The following is a 14,282-nucleotide window of genomic DNA, read 5'->3' on the forward strand; positions in this document are numbered from 1 at the left end:
TTTATTTTATTTATTAATTATCCCTTTAGGTTTGCTTTTATTTCAATTAAGTTTTAGTTCATATTTTATATTCATCTTTTAACATGTTATTTTGAACTGCTTTTAATTAATTACGTATTGTAGTTTTTTATTTTCTTTTGTATATTTTTACATTGATTTATTATATGATTTATTGTTTTTAAAATTCTTTTATATAATTCTATACTTTAGGATTTATATGATATTTATTTTCGTACCTTGATATATATACATATATTTGTTTATTTCAAACACTTTCATATATTATTAATATTTTTATGTATTTTATTTATATTAAGTTTTTTTCATTTCATGTATATTATTTACTTAAATGGACATATATTATTTTGTTTATCACTTACCCTTTTTACATTATTTATTTTAAAATTTTATTTATACATTATTATTTCATATATTTTTGTTTTATTTTCTTGGTTTATTTCAAACTTTCATGTAAATTACTCATTTCAAGATTTATGTATATAATTGATTTTTTGCATATTGATATTTCTAAATTGCATTTTCATTATATCATTCACTTGTTGACTTGTTTTAAAAAATTTCTACATGTTATTTGTGTTAATTTGCTTTTAATTTATTAGCCTTCAAATGTTAATATTAGTATTTGTATAATGTATGGTATGTCGCCACTATATGTGCCCAAACTTGTTCCTTTCCAATTTCATATTATGGCCATTCATTTTTTCATAACATTTTATCCATGTTCCATATTTGTAACTTTGCTTTTTTATTGCAATTGTGACTCAAATTCTAACGTTTTAATGGGTATTGGTCGGCTCATTCTTATTCCTAACCAAATAAAAAGCATTTGGAGCCGGTTTCATAACTGCTTATTTGAAAACTCCTCAAAACAAGGCAATGTTTCGTGTTTAGAAATTCAAGAAATCGTGCCCTAATGTGCTGGGTTTTGATTTTTCATTTGACCAAATAACCGAATACCCTTTTAAGATTTCGTTGCGTGTTTTGGAAATCATGAGGTGATCTCAGTTTTTGGAGGCTTAAAATATCATATCCTAACGTGCTCGATGTGGTATTTTATTCCTTTGGAACGAGTGAATCTTAAAATCCAACTCGAATTATTCATACTTTTTTAAAGGGATCATATTTTAGCATTTTTTTTCAAATTTTCAATGTTTTGGCATTAATTAGTCAATTGGTACCAATTTTGGGTGTTACGACGGTGCTAACACTTTCCTCGTGCGTAACCAAATCCTGAACCTATTTTCTTGATTTTTGAAGGCCAAAGTCAATATTTTAGTAAAATAAAATGCTTTGTTAGGTGTTTCGATCGCACCTCGAAGAAGATCAATGGCGACTCCATGTTTTGCTTTTAAAGTCGATCCCCGTTTTTCAAAAAAAATAGTTTCGACAGCTTGGCGACTTTGCTGGGGATATCAATGAGAGAGTCAAGCCGTAAAATTGATTATTTTCTGTCCTTTTGTCAAAAATTAAAATTTGGTTTTTTACATACGTTCCTTTCATTGTATTTCATTGGTGTTATGGTTTCCATCATTTTATTCATGTTTTTGTATTTTGAGTTTTTATATCCCCTCGCATTGCATTGCATGACCATTTTGGTCACACCTTTTAAGTGAGAGTAAGAAACTATGCCTTCGTGAGGTTTTCACCTCCGTTTAAGCTAATGAACTACTTCCGGGATACATCTGTACCTATGTCTTCATGAGGTTTTCACCTCCGCATGGCCATAGGGAAATGTATTCCCCTAAACTGAACTTGATCCACATGAGCCTATAATGGGTGAGGGTTAAGGAATCTGCTAGTTTAGGTACCCTTACTTAGAACCGAGCTATATATAGTGAACCCTAAGATCTCGCCCTAGGTAGAGTGATGCTGAACCCTAGTGGTTACCCGGATAGGTGTTTGATTATTTTCTATTTGCTTTGATTTTTATTATTCGATACTGATTTATTGTGTTTTATTGTGGCTATGATTGCATGTCATTTCATATTAAAGAGATGTCGATTCCTATTCGGTTACTAAATTAGAAAGCTTGTCATGGAGAGTGAATTTCTTGATAAAGTGGAGGATAATGCGGCTGTCTGACCAGAGAAGATGCAACTTGAGTAAGAGAACAGCCTAGCTGAGGGGTATACATCGGAGTTGTGGGACTTCACTCGTATCAGTGTGACACAAAATGAGTTCTGAAAGTTGAGAGATATATGGGCCCGTTGGGATGATGAGACTAAGCAACTGTTCTATCAAAATTTCAGTGACCTACCCTACCTGCTCGATATCAAGGTAGACAAGCACTTGTTTCGGGCTATGGCTCAGTTTTGGAACCTTTCATATAGTTGTTTCATTTTCGGGAAGGTGGGTTTGGTGCTTACCGTGGAGGAGTATACAGCTTTGCTTCATTGTCCAAAGGTTCAAGTCGACAAAGCTTATTCTAAGGCTGCTAATGCCCCAAATTTTGTAAAGAAATTAATGAGTATCACCAGGATGAGTGAACAGTGGGTTACAGTCCGAATTCAGCAGAAAGGTGATGGTAAATGAATTCCTTGGGTGAGTTTGAGGAACCTAATTGTAGCACATCTAGACATAAAAAAAAGTTGACGTCTTCGCCTTGAGTGTTTATGGTTTGCTAATTTTCCCCAAAGCTTTAAGGTATATAGATGAAGCAGTTGCCAACTTATTTGATCGACTTGACAAACACCGGTACCGGCATTCTAGCCGAGACATTCAGATCCTTGAATGCATGTCGGAGGGCAGGTGAAGGTAGATTTATTGGATATGCATAGTTACTGATGGCTTGGTTCTACAGACATCTTTGAAAGGTGGATAAAGTTTCCTATCAGGTTTTTTCCGAGAATTACTCCCCGTTAAAGGAAATAACAGTCATGCCTAGGAGAGATGACATATCAGAAGAAAATTGGATCGTGCTCATTCGAAATCTCCAAGAAGATGACGTTGAGTGGAGACCTCCTTGGTTGGTTCTCGACGAGATCCTCTATCAGTTTGGGAATTTTGATTGGGTAACTCTACCTGAAATTTAGGGAGCTGTTGGATATGCCCCTTTGCTTGTTTTAAGACAGTACAGATTAAAGCAGTTTATACTGATGACACATGGGCTAGCTCATTGTGAGTTCTTGTATGGGGAGGAAAATTATAAGAAGAAGGTTCGAGAGATTTCTGATACTTGGAAACAAACACATTGAATGAAGAGATTGGCTGTAGGATCGATGACGACTCCTGAATACAATGGATGGTTGAGTAAAAGGATCAATTATAATATCCCTAGGTCGAGTTTAGAGGGTGTTCGATCGATGGAAGAATACTTGCAAGTAATCCCCTCCGAGCTAGAAATCATAAAGTAGGACTTCGAAAAGAGAAATTTGGAGTTAGAGAAAAAGATAGAACATTGGAGGAGGAAAAAATACATTTGTGGTTAGATGTCGATGTCCAGAAACTCGAGGCTGAGAAGTTGAGAAAAGGGAAAAGAAATGTTGAAGAAGACTTAGACAGTTTGAAGATTGATTACAAGAAGCTGCGTATGTCAATGAGAACTGCCGGATTAGGAAAGACGTCAGAGCAGTAGCGACAAGAAATTCAAGAAAAAATGGCTAAAGCTGATCAATAGGAGAAGAGGTTCCATGATGCTCGTGCACGTGAAAACTCTTTAAAAAAGAGCTTGGTTGACGGTCAAAATGAGAAGGAGATGTTGGTAGCTCGGATAGCGGAATTAGAAAAGGCACTGCATCAGCATTGTGGTCGTAACTTTGACATTGAATTAAGAGCCAACCTGAACAGGATCGAGGATTTGAAAGGAAAGGTAGAAGAACTCGAGACTGTGTTACAGAACTGTGAACTTCAAATTAAATTTCTAGAGTCGAATAATGAGTAGTGTAAGGAATAGCTCTGTCGGTCGCAGGACAAGGTCAGGGATAGGGATTACATCATGGGCGAAGCTATAGCTCAGATACGAGAAGTGGCTGATCATTTACAGACTTTAGCGGTTCAGGCTGATGTGCTAAGTGTGAAGTATGAGTTAGAGTCAGACCGGGGTCGTGAGTTGGCTTGCCTTCTTAAGAAAGTTAAAACTTTGAGCATTAAAGTAAAACCATATATATGATCTGTTTTATGTAAAGGATTTTGTTTTCTAATAAAGTTTCTAAATGGAATTGGACCAAAATCAACGTCTTTTTAGTTTTACATTCATCTCATGCATTTGCATTTCATCATATCATGTGCATTAAATTTCACAAAAGGAACCTTAATTAATTGAAAATTGTATTATAGTTACTCTGGAACATCACTATTACACACGAAGAAAAACCAAGGCTATGGATCAAAGGTTGGAAAAATTGGAACAGATGCAGAAGGAAATACATGATCAACTGCAAGTACAGATGCAAGAATAGTTGGCCAAAATTCAGCAGGATATGAGGGATCAGATGCTGGAATCTCAAAGGAATATGGTGAATGAATTAACTCAGCTACTAGTTGGAAGGCTAGAAAAAGGGAAGAGTCCCATTATCAATACTGAGGACGATAGTGAGATCCTTACTTACCCTCCAAGTTTCACCCCAACAAATACCCCAATACCACCGTAAGGGGTATTTGTCAATATCAAACCTCAATATCAGACTGGTACTTTGGTACCGTTAAATTTCCCAACAAGCTCATGTTCTAACCTCGAAAATAATCAAACAAATCCTGTAGTCCCTGACCTCGATGATGTAGCGGAAGCAGGAAAGGTAAGAGCAAAATTCCCAAAGTAACTAGAAGACCGATACAAATGGCTGGAGGAGAAATTTAAGGCGTTAGAAAGCGCTGATTATTATTGCGGGATAGATGTTAAGGAGTTGAGTCTGGTCCTAGATTTGGTACTGCCTCCGAAGTTTAAAATGCCAGAGTTTGAAAAATACAACGAAACCAGCTACCCTGAGGCTCACATCACCATGTTTTGTCGGAAGATGTCTGGTCATGTCAATAATGATTAGTTATTGATTCACTATTTTCTGGACAGTTTGACTAGGGTTGCGGCCAAATAGTACAATCAGCTGAGTCGTATGCAAGTTAAATCATTGAAAGACTTAGCACAGGCTTACATGAAGCAGTATGGCCATGTGACAGACATAGCGCCTGACAGGGTTATGTTACAGAATATGAAGAAAAAGTCGAGTGAAAGTTTCAGGCAATTAGCTCACAGATGAAGGGAAGTCGCTACACAAGTCCAACTGCCACTATTGGAAAAAGAAACAACTATGCTTTTCATTAATACTTTGAAGGTACCTTTTATTAATCACATGCTGGGAAGCGCAACTAAGAGTTTCGTGGACATAGTGATGTCTGGTGAAATGATAGAGAATGCGATAAGGTGCGCAAAGATAGAGGCTGGGGAAAGCACCAGAAAGTCGGCCCCGAAGAAGAGAGAAAATGAAGTCAGTAATGTGAGCATGGGTTACGCAAAACCAATCACGGTAAATCAGCCGAAAACGGTAGGCACAAGCCAGCAAGCTTCGCCAAGGTAAGAGCCCAATATAAAGCAGAACACGGAGAAGCTCCAGTTTACTCTCATTCCAATAACGTATCAGGAGCTGTACAAAAGTCTATTTGATGCAAAAATCGTGTCCCCTTTCTATCTAAAGCTGTTGTAACACTTATACCCCAAATGGTACGATGCAAGTGATCAGTGTGAATATCATGCAGGAATCACGGGACACTCGATAGAGGACTGCACCTCTTTTAAAAGGTTAGTCAAAAGGCTCATCAAAATGGGTGTTGTAAAATTTGATGATGCATCTGGTATAGGAAATCTGTTACCCCTATCATACTGATAATGGGGTAAACGCGATAGTCGAGAATATGGGGAGGAGAATCAACTTGAATGTTACAGAAGTGAAAACCCTGTTGAGGGAGGTTTGGAAGAAGATGGTGGAAAGAAGGTTAATCATGCAGGATTCGGGGAGCAAATCCTTAGAGGTGAGGAACTATTGTGAGTTCCATAATAAAGAAGATCATGAGATTGAGAGATGTAATGAATTCAGAGCCCTAACACATGGTTTAATGGACAACAAAGAGCTGGAGTTCTTTGAATTTACTGAAGAGGAAGATGTATGCACCTCGGAGGAGGGGTCGATAGAGAAATTCTTAAGGTTAATCATCCAGTGGTAATCATTTCACTACCGAGAATCAATGAAGCTGGAGCAAGAATTGTACCTAGAGTTGTAATTCAGAAACCTGTGGCTTTTCCTTATAGGGATAACAAAAGGGTGCCTTGAATTATAACTGTAATGTGACATCATCAGAAGAGGGGAGTCTGATCAGCACGCCAAATCCAATGGCTGAGGTTGTAGAAGGGAAATCTTTAGTGGTCGAGCAAGGGAAAGAGAAGCTGAAATTATCCATTAATGAGCCTGTAACGAAGAAAGAAGCTAAGGAATTCTTGAAGTTCCTAAAGCACAGCGAGTATAGCATTGTGGAATATTTACACAAGCAACCGACGTGCATATCGGTGCTAGATCTGCTCCTAAACTCAGAGGTATGCTGTAACGCATTGGTGAAGGTGTTGAACGAAACCTATTTCGCTGATTACATTTTGGTAAACAAGCTAGGCTGTCTTGTCAGCAACATAAGCACCGATAATTTCATCTCTTTCAGTGACGATAAAATACCTCTAGGGAGCATGAGATCCGCTAAGGCTTTGCGCATATCTACCCGCTGGAAAGGGTATATATTACCGGGGGTGTTAATTGATAATGGATCGGTATTGAATGTCTTGCCCTTTTCCACATTGAATAGTGTACAGGCCAATTTTAGCTACTATTATAGAAAACCCATTTACTAATACATCAGCCAACCCAAAATTCAAACCCCATTTACAACCAGAACCCAATATCCCTGAACCCATATACCCGAAGCCCAATAACCTAAACTACCAGCCTACTAAACTAACAGCCCATTACACAAAATCAGAAACAAAAAATACCTAATCCCAAACCCTAGCCCCCCTAGCAGTCGGCGGCCACTTGCCTCTGTCACCACCGACGTCTGCAACGTCCCATACCCCCACTACAACGTCCCACACCTCCACAGTCCTCGTACACCATTCCCCACGCACGTCACATGCCTCCACGCACGCGTCTGTTCTCCATGCCCTGCAAAAACAACAGACAAGCAAAGCAGAAGCAAGAATAGCAAAAAATAATAATAAAAGTGTAACAAAAACAGGCTATAAAAAGCCGAATGAAACACTGTAAAAGGGTTCTCTTTTCTGAAAAAAGTAAAGAAATATATAGAAATTATAATACAAAAACAATCCTTTTTTGAAGCAACCAAGATCAGAAAAATCAAAGGGATTAAAATCAAAGAACTAGAAAACTAAAGGTGATTACTTGTTTTTTCTTTCCTTTTCCATTTTAGTTTCGGCCTTAGGCCTATTTTAGGCATATATTTAGATTAAGGATAAAAATAAATACTAAAATAAACCGCAAAAAAAATAGAGAAAAAAATTTACTTTTTGAAATCCTACCATCAGTGACGGTGGTGGCCGTATGGCGCCATGAAGCTTCCGGAGCCGTCCGATGATAGACCCGTGGCTGGAGCCCCCCTCTCCCCTCTCTCCTTTCTTCCCTCTCTCTCTTTTCTTTTTTTTTCTTTCTTCTGCTGAAATGTGAAAATTTTCAAAAAAATTTGGTTTTTATAGAGGAATAAAGCGGCACCGTTTTGGCCGTTACCCCTAGACACTTAAACGGCGCCGTTTCGCCATAGTCCGACCCGATCCGGCCCGACCCACTCCAGGATCCGCTTGTTTTTAATTCAATGGGATATTTGCGCAATCGATCCTTCCGCATTTTCAGTGTTTCAAATCAAGTTTATATTTAATTATAATTTGGCCCTAAAGTTCGATCTGCCTTACAATTTAGCCCCGTTTAATACGTAGCGTTTTAGAGGCTTGGGGATATTGCGCCTTTAGTCCCCCCATGTTTCAAGCGTGTTGCAATAATGACCAATGACTTATTTTTATTTTAGATTTGGCCCCAAAACTTCGATTTTTATCCAATTTTGGTCCTTTTTTCGTTTATCTTTAATTCTTATTTAAATTTTCTTGTATTTTCATATTATTAATATTATTATTATTATATATTATTGTATATTTTTATTATATGCGTATATATATGTGTATTTATGTTTAGTATTTTAGCTACTTTATTCTAATATTTAAATGTTATGTCTGCTTTTATATATCTTAATAGTATATTACTATTATCTTTATTACAATAGTGTATATTTTTAGTTATGTGCATAGATTTATATATATAGTATTTGTGTGTTACATTGTTATTTTTCGCATCTTAATACCATTACTATTATGATTATTAATGTAGTGAATGTGTTGTTGTAAGCATACATTTTATATTGTCATTGTTGTTATCATCAAACATAGTATTATTTAGGTATTTTGTTATATATGTATATAGCTATTTGTGCATAGCATTACTTTTTAATTGATTTATTCTAATATATCTATATCGATCATATGTATTTAATATGCCTATGTACATGTTCATGTATTATTGGTCGTTTGTTCCTATATATATGTATTATATAAATAATTTAATATTATTTAACACATGTATTTTCTTTTTATATGTTTTACATACGCTTTTTATTATACTTTATATATTGCTATATATATTTTTAGTATACATACATATTTGTGAAATATTATCAACAGCTTTTATTATATATATATCGTGCACATATTTTAATACTATATTCTACAAATTTTTATATTACGTATATATTCCAACATTATATACTTAGCATGTCTAATATCCTTATTATTTATATCTATGGATGTATGTGTCTTTGTAGTATATTAGTAAATCTATTTTTATATTGTTGTCATTTCTAATGTATATGCATATATCATCATTGTGTTACATGTATTAAATATTTTCAATATTTTTGCATTATTGCCCTATTTGTTATTTACTTCAGCATGTTCTTAATTTTTCTATTTATTTATTTTTCATTTCATCTCAACTTTGTTTTGTATTACTTCAAGAATTTTATCCGTGCATTTCCAATTAATTTCAACAATTAAGGCAACATGTCAGTTTAACACGAAGTCACTAATTTCATCGCTATGTTGGATGAACATCAATCGACTCGTGTTAAAACGGTATGTCCTTCTCAAAAATCCAAAGAATTAAAAATTTCCCATCTTTTTAATTGGATCTCGACTAAATGTTACATTGAACTCGTATTTTTGAAAATCGAGACAACACATGTTTATGAGATACCAATTCTTGGGCATCGCGAGGGTGCTAATACCTTCCTCGCGCGTAACCGACTCCCGAACCCTAATTTTTCTTTGGCTTTTAACGTAGACCTTAACTCGGCCTTTTTCTCGTTCTTTAAGAAAAAAGAAATCTAATAGGTGTCCGATCACACCTAGAAAAAAGATCGGTGGCGGCTCCCGGTTTATTTTAAATCAATTTTCAATTTTCAAGTTCTTAACCACCACAATTAGCGACCGAAGCTAAAGCTAATTTTTACGTTGCTACAAATAGGTTGCCAATAGACAGTTCTCATATGAAGATATGCCAGAACATAGTGAGAACATTTGATGGCACCGAAAGGAAGGTAATGGGAAGGATTGAGGTACCTCTTCTGATCGGACCAAACACATACAAGGTAGACTTCCTAGTAATGGATATCACACCTTCTTATAATTGTCTATATGGGGAGGCCTTGGATTCACGCAGCGGGGGCAGTACCATCATCATTACATTAAAAGTTAAAGTTGGCAACAGAGGGCCGGTTGATAATGATTAATGCGGAGGAGGACATTATCGCATTTGTTACTAGTAATGCGCTATATATAGAAAATGCTAATGAGGCAATAGAGTGTTCCTTTCGGTCATTGGAGTTTGTAAATGCGACTTTCATCATTGAAGGGGTAGGATTCTAAGGCTAAAAATATCTGAGGTTATGAAGATAAGCTTGCAACTAATAGTTGAAAATGGGGCATTGCTTGGAAGGGGGCTTGGGAAATATCTCCATGGATGGGTTGAAGTGCCAATTTTGGCTGACAAGTGGGATCGCTTTGGCTTAGGGTATAGGCCAGACGCAAGGTAAAGGAGAAAGGAGGTGGAAAGGAAGCAAGAGAGGCGAAGCGTGTGATTGAGTGGGGCAGAGGTCAAGTAGGAATCAATGACTTTTCCCCATATATCCAATACATTCGTGTCAGGAGGAATTATCTATCCTGAACCGAAGATGACAGGAGAAGGAATGATAGAAGATTTGATGGGAATTTTGAATATAAACGTCATATCTGAAGTGAAAGTGATGAGAGGAGGCTTAGCAAGTATTCGCCCTTATGAGCCTGGAGGTGTTCTGAACAACTGGACTGTGGAAGAAATTCCTGTAGTTTTTAGAGCTAATATAGAGTAATGTTCAAAACACACTTGTTGTTTTAAAGCCTAAAAGCAATAAGAATCTTTTTTGAAATAGGCTCATGTTCAAAATGTCTTTATTTCAACATATATACACCTTTAGGTCTTATTCTGAGTAAATATTTTTTTATCTTAAGCAAATATTATTTTCTTGCATCTCATTTATAATCATGCCATACAAATAAGCTATTCTTAAATTATTTTATTTTTTGAATATCCTTTCGTGCCTACAATAGGTCTCTAGATATCAATAACGTAAGTGACACTGTTACAGACCCAAAGTTCCCTTTTGAGCGAGACATGTGTCTGGAGGGACCTCAGGATTTTGAAGATGATGGAGACTGTAACTTACCTCCGGATTTGTTAAGGATGGTAGAGTAGGAAGAGAAACAGATTCTACCCTATAATGAGACAATTGAGAATGTGACCTTGGAAGAAGGGAATGAGGTGAATATTAAAACTTGCATAACTGAGGAAACAAGAGGGGACCTTATGGAATTACTGCAAAAGTTTAAAGATATCTTCGCGTAGTCGTATCAAGACATGTCTGGGTTAAGCACTGATATTGCAGTGCATCGCGTCCCCATAAAAGAAGAGTGCAAGCCTGTTCAATAGAAGCTTCGAAGAATGAGACCTGATGTTACAGTAAAAATAAGAGAAGAGGTCAGGAAGCAATTTGATGCTAGGTTCTTGCAAGTAGTTAATTACTCAGAATGGGTAACCAACATTGTCCTAGTCCCTAAGAAAGATGAAAATGTGCGAATGTGTGTAGATTACAAAGACTTAAACAAGGTCAGCCCAAAGGACAACTTCCTGTTGCCTCATATCGACACTTTGGTTGATAATACGGCAGGTTACTCACTGTTCTCTTTCATAGATGGTTTCTCTGGATACAATTAGAAAAAGATGCATCCTGAAGACATGGAAAAGACTACATTCATAACCTTATGGGGAACTTTTGCTATAGGGTGATAACATTCGGGTTGAATAATATGATAGCAATGTATCAAAGAGCAATGGTAACCTTGTTTCACGACATGATGCATAAAAAAATTGAGGTTTATGTCGATGATATGATCGCAAAATCCCAAACAGAAAAGGAGTATGTACAGGTTTTGAGGAAATTGTTCTTAAAGCTGAGAAAGTTTCAGCTAAAGCTCAATCCAACAAAATGTACTTTCGGAGCTAGGTCAGGAAAATTGCTGGGTTTCTTAGTCAGCGAAAAGGGAATTGAGGTCGACCCTGAAAAAGTCAAGGCTATACAAAAATTGCCTCTGCAGCGCACTTAAAAGGAAGTTCGAAGTTTCTTCAGAAGAATAAATTATATTGCCCGATTCATTTCACAACTAACTGAGAAATGTGACCCCATATTTCGTCTTCTCAAGAAACACAAACCAGGTGTGTGGGATGATGAGTGCCAAAAAACCTTTGACAAGGTTAAGCAGTATTTATCCAATCCCCCTGTACTAACTTCACCTAGCCTTGGTAGGCCATTAATACTGTATTTGACAGTATTTGAGAATTCAATGGGATGTGTGCTCGGCCAACACGATGAGACAGGAAAGAAAAAAAAGGCGATATACTATCTTAGTAAGAAATTCACTGAGTGTAAAATGAGATACTCGCTGATAGAGAAACTATGTTGCGCCTTGGTTTGGACAACTCAGAGATTAATGCAGTACGTGTTATACCATGACTTAGTTAATCTCAAAATATGACCCTTTAAAGTACATGATGGAGTCAACGACTTTGAGTGGGAGGATTACCCGATGGCAAATTCTGCTTTCCAAATTTGACATTGTGTATGTGAATCAGAAGGCTGTGAAAGGGAGTGCAATAGCAGATTTTCTAGCCAGTAGATCTTTAGAAGATTACGAGCCTTTGAACTTTGATTTCCCTAATGAGGATCTAATGTATGTGGCAACTACGGAAGAAGACACTTTAGAAGATCATCCTTGGAAACTGAATTTTGACGGAGAAGACACTTTAGAAGATCATCCTTGGAAACTGAATTTTGACGGAGCATCAAACGCCGTTGGTAATGGAATTGGGGCAGTCCTGATATCCCCAAGTAGAGATCACTATCCATTTACTTGCAAATTGGATTTTGATTACACAAATAATATGACAGAGTACGAAGCACGCATCATAAAAATCCGTGCAGCCATAAAGCGTAAAATCAAGGTGTTAGAGGTGTATGGTAATTCTGTACTGGTGATCTATTAGTTCAAGGGTGAATGGGAAACAAGGGACCCCAACTATTAGTTACCGGAAGCTGGTCTTGGAGTTAATTGAGGGGTTTGATAATATCACTTTCTATTATCTCCCGCGAGACGAAAACCAGATGGTTGATGCCTTGGCTACGTTAGCTTCTATGATCAGTGTAAATAAACAAGAGGATATGAAGCCGATCTAGATGAGTGTTTGTGAGGCTCCAGCTCATTGCTGCAATATAGATGAAGAAGAAGAGAGAAATGATTATCCTTGGTATCTTAATATTCTACGATATGTGAAGAATCGTGAATACCTTGATCAGACAACTGAAAATGATAAGAGAACGTTGAGGAGGTTGGCCAGTGACTATATCTTAGATGGAGAGACCCTGTATAAAAAGAGGAAGGATCAGGTGTTGCTAAGATGTGCTGACGTTGTTGAAGATAAGAAAATCCTGGAAGAAGTCCATGAGGGTGTCTGCGAGATGCATGCCAATGGGTTCATAATAGCCAGGTAAATCATGAGATTCGGGTATTACTGGTCCACAATGGAAGGAGATTGCATCAGTTATGCCAAGAAATGCCATAAGTGCCAAATTTATGGAGACAAGGTCCATGTACCTCCTTTACCTCTTCATGTTATAACTTATCCGTAGCCTTTCTCAATGTGGGGCATGGACGTCATTAGGTCGATTTCGCCAAAGGCTTCTAACGGACATCGATTCAACTTTATGGTCATCGATTACTTTACCAAATGGGTAGAGGCTACTTCTTACGCCAACGTCACAAAGTCGGTGGTCAGCAAGTTCTTGAAGAAGGAGATCGTATGTTGATATGGCATGCCAGAAAGGATCATATCTAACAACGCGTTGAATTCAAACAACAACGTGATAGTAGAGGTTTGCAGGTAGTTCAAAATTAAGCACTACAACTCGTCACCATATCGCCCAAAAATGAATGGTACAGTTGAGGTTGCTAATAAAAATATCAAGAAGATTGTGGGGAAAATGACTGAGACCTACAATGATTGGCATGAAAAGTTATCATTTGCTTTCTATGCCTATCGAAATCTGTCAGAACTTCTACCAGTGCAACACCTTACTCATTTGTTTATAGGATGGAGGTAGTTTTACCCATTGAAGTCGAAATTCCTTCTCTCTAGGTTTTATCAGAGTTGAAGTTTGACAAAGCAGAATAGATCCAGTCCCGGTATGATCAGCTGAACTTGATTGAAGAAAAGAGGCTAAAGGCTATCTGTCATGATCAAATGTACCAAAAGCGAATGATGCGAGCTTACAACAAAAAGGTTTGCCCCAAAGTATTCCATGAGGGGGATTTGGTATTGAAAAAGATCCTCCCTATGCAAAAAGATTTAGAGGGAAATGAATGCCAAACTGGAAAGGACCTTATGTGGTAAAGAAGGTTTTTTCTGGAAGGGCATTGATATTAACTGAGTTGGATGGTAAGGGCCTGCCTAACCCAGTAAATTTGGATTCAGTCAAGAAGTACTTCGCTTAAAAGGAGAGGCTAAGGTGAAAACCCGCAAAAGGCGCCAAAAAAAAAAAGAAGGAGAGGCTGAGGTGAAAACCAACAAAGGGTGCCTTGA

Source organism: Gossypium arboreum, chromosome 9 (assembly GCF_025698485.1).
Source record: "Gossypium arboreum isolate Shixiya-1 chromosome 9, ASM2569848v2, whole genome shotgun sequence".
Lineage (NCBI taxonomy): Eukaryota > Viridiplantae > Streptophyta > Magnoliopsida > Malvales > Malvaceae > Gossypium > Gossypium arboreum.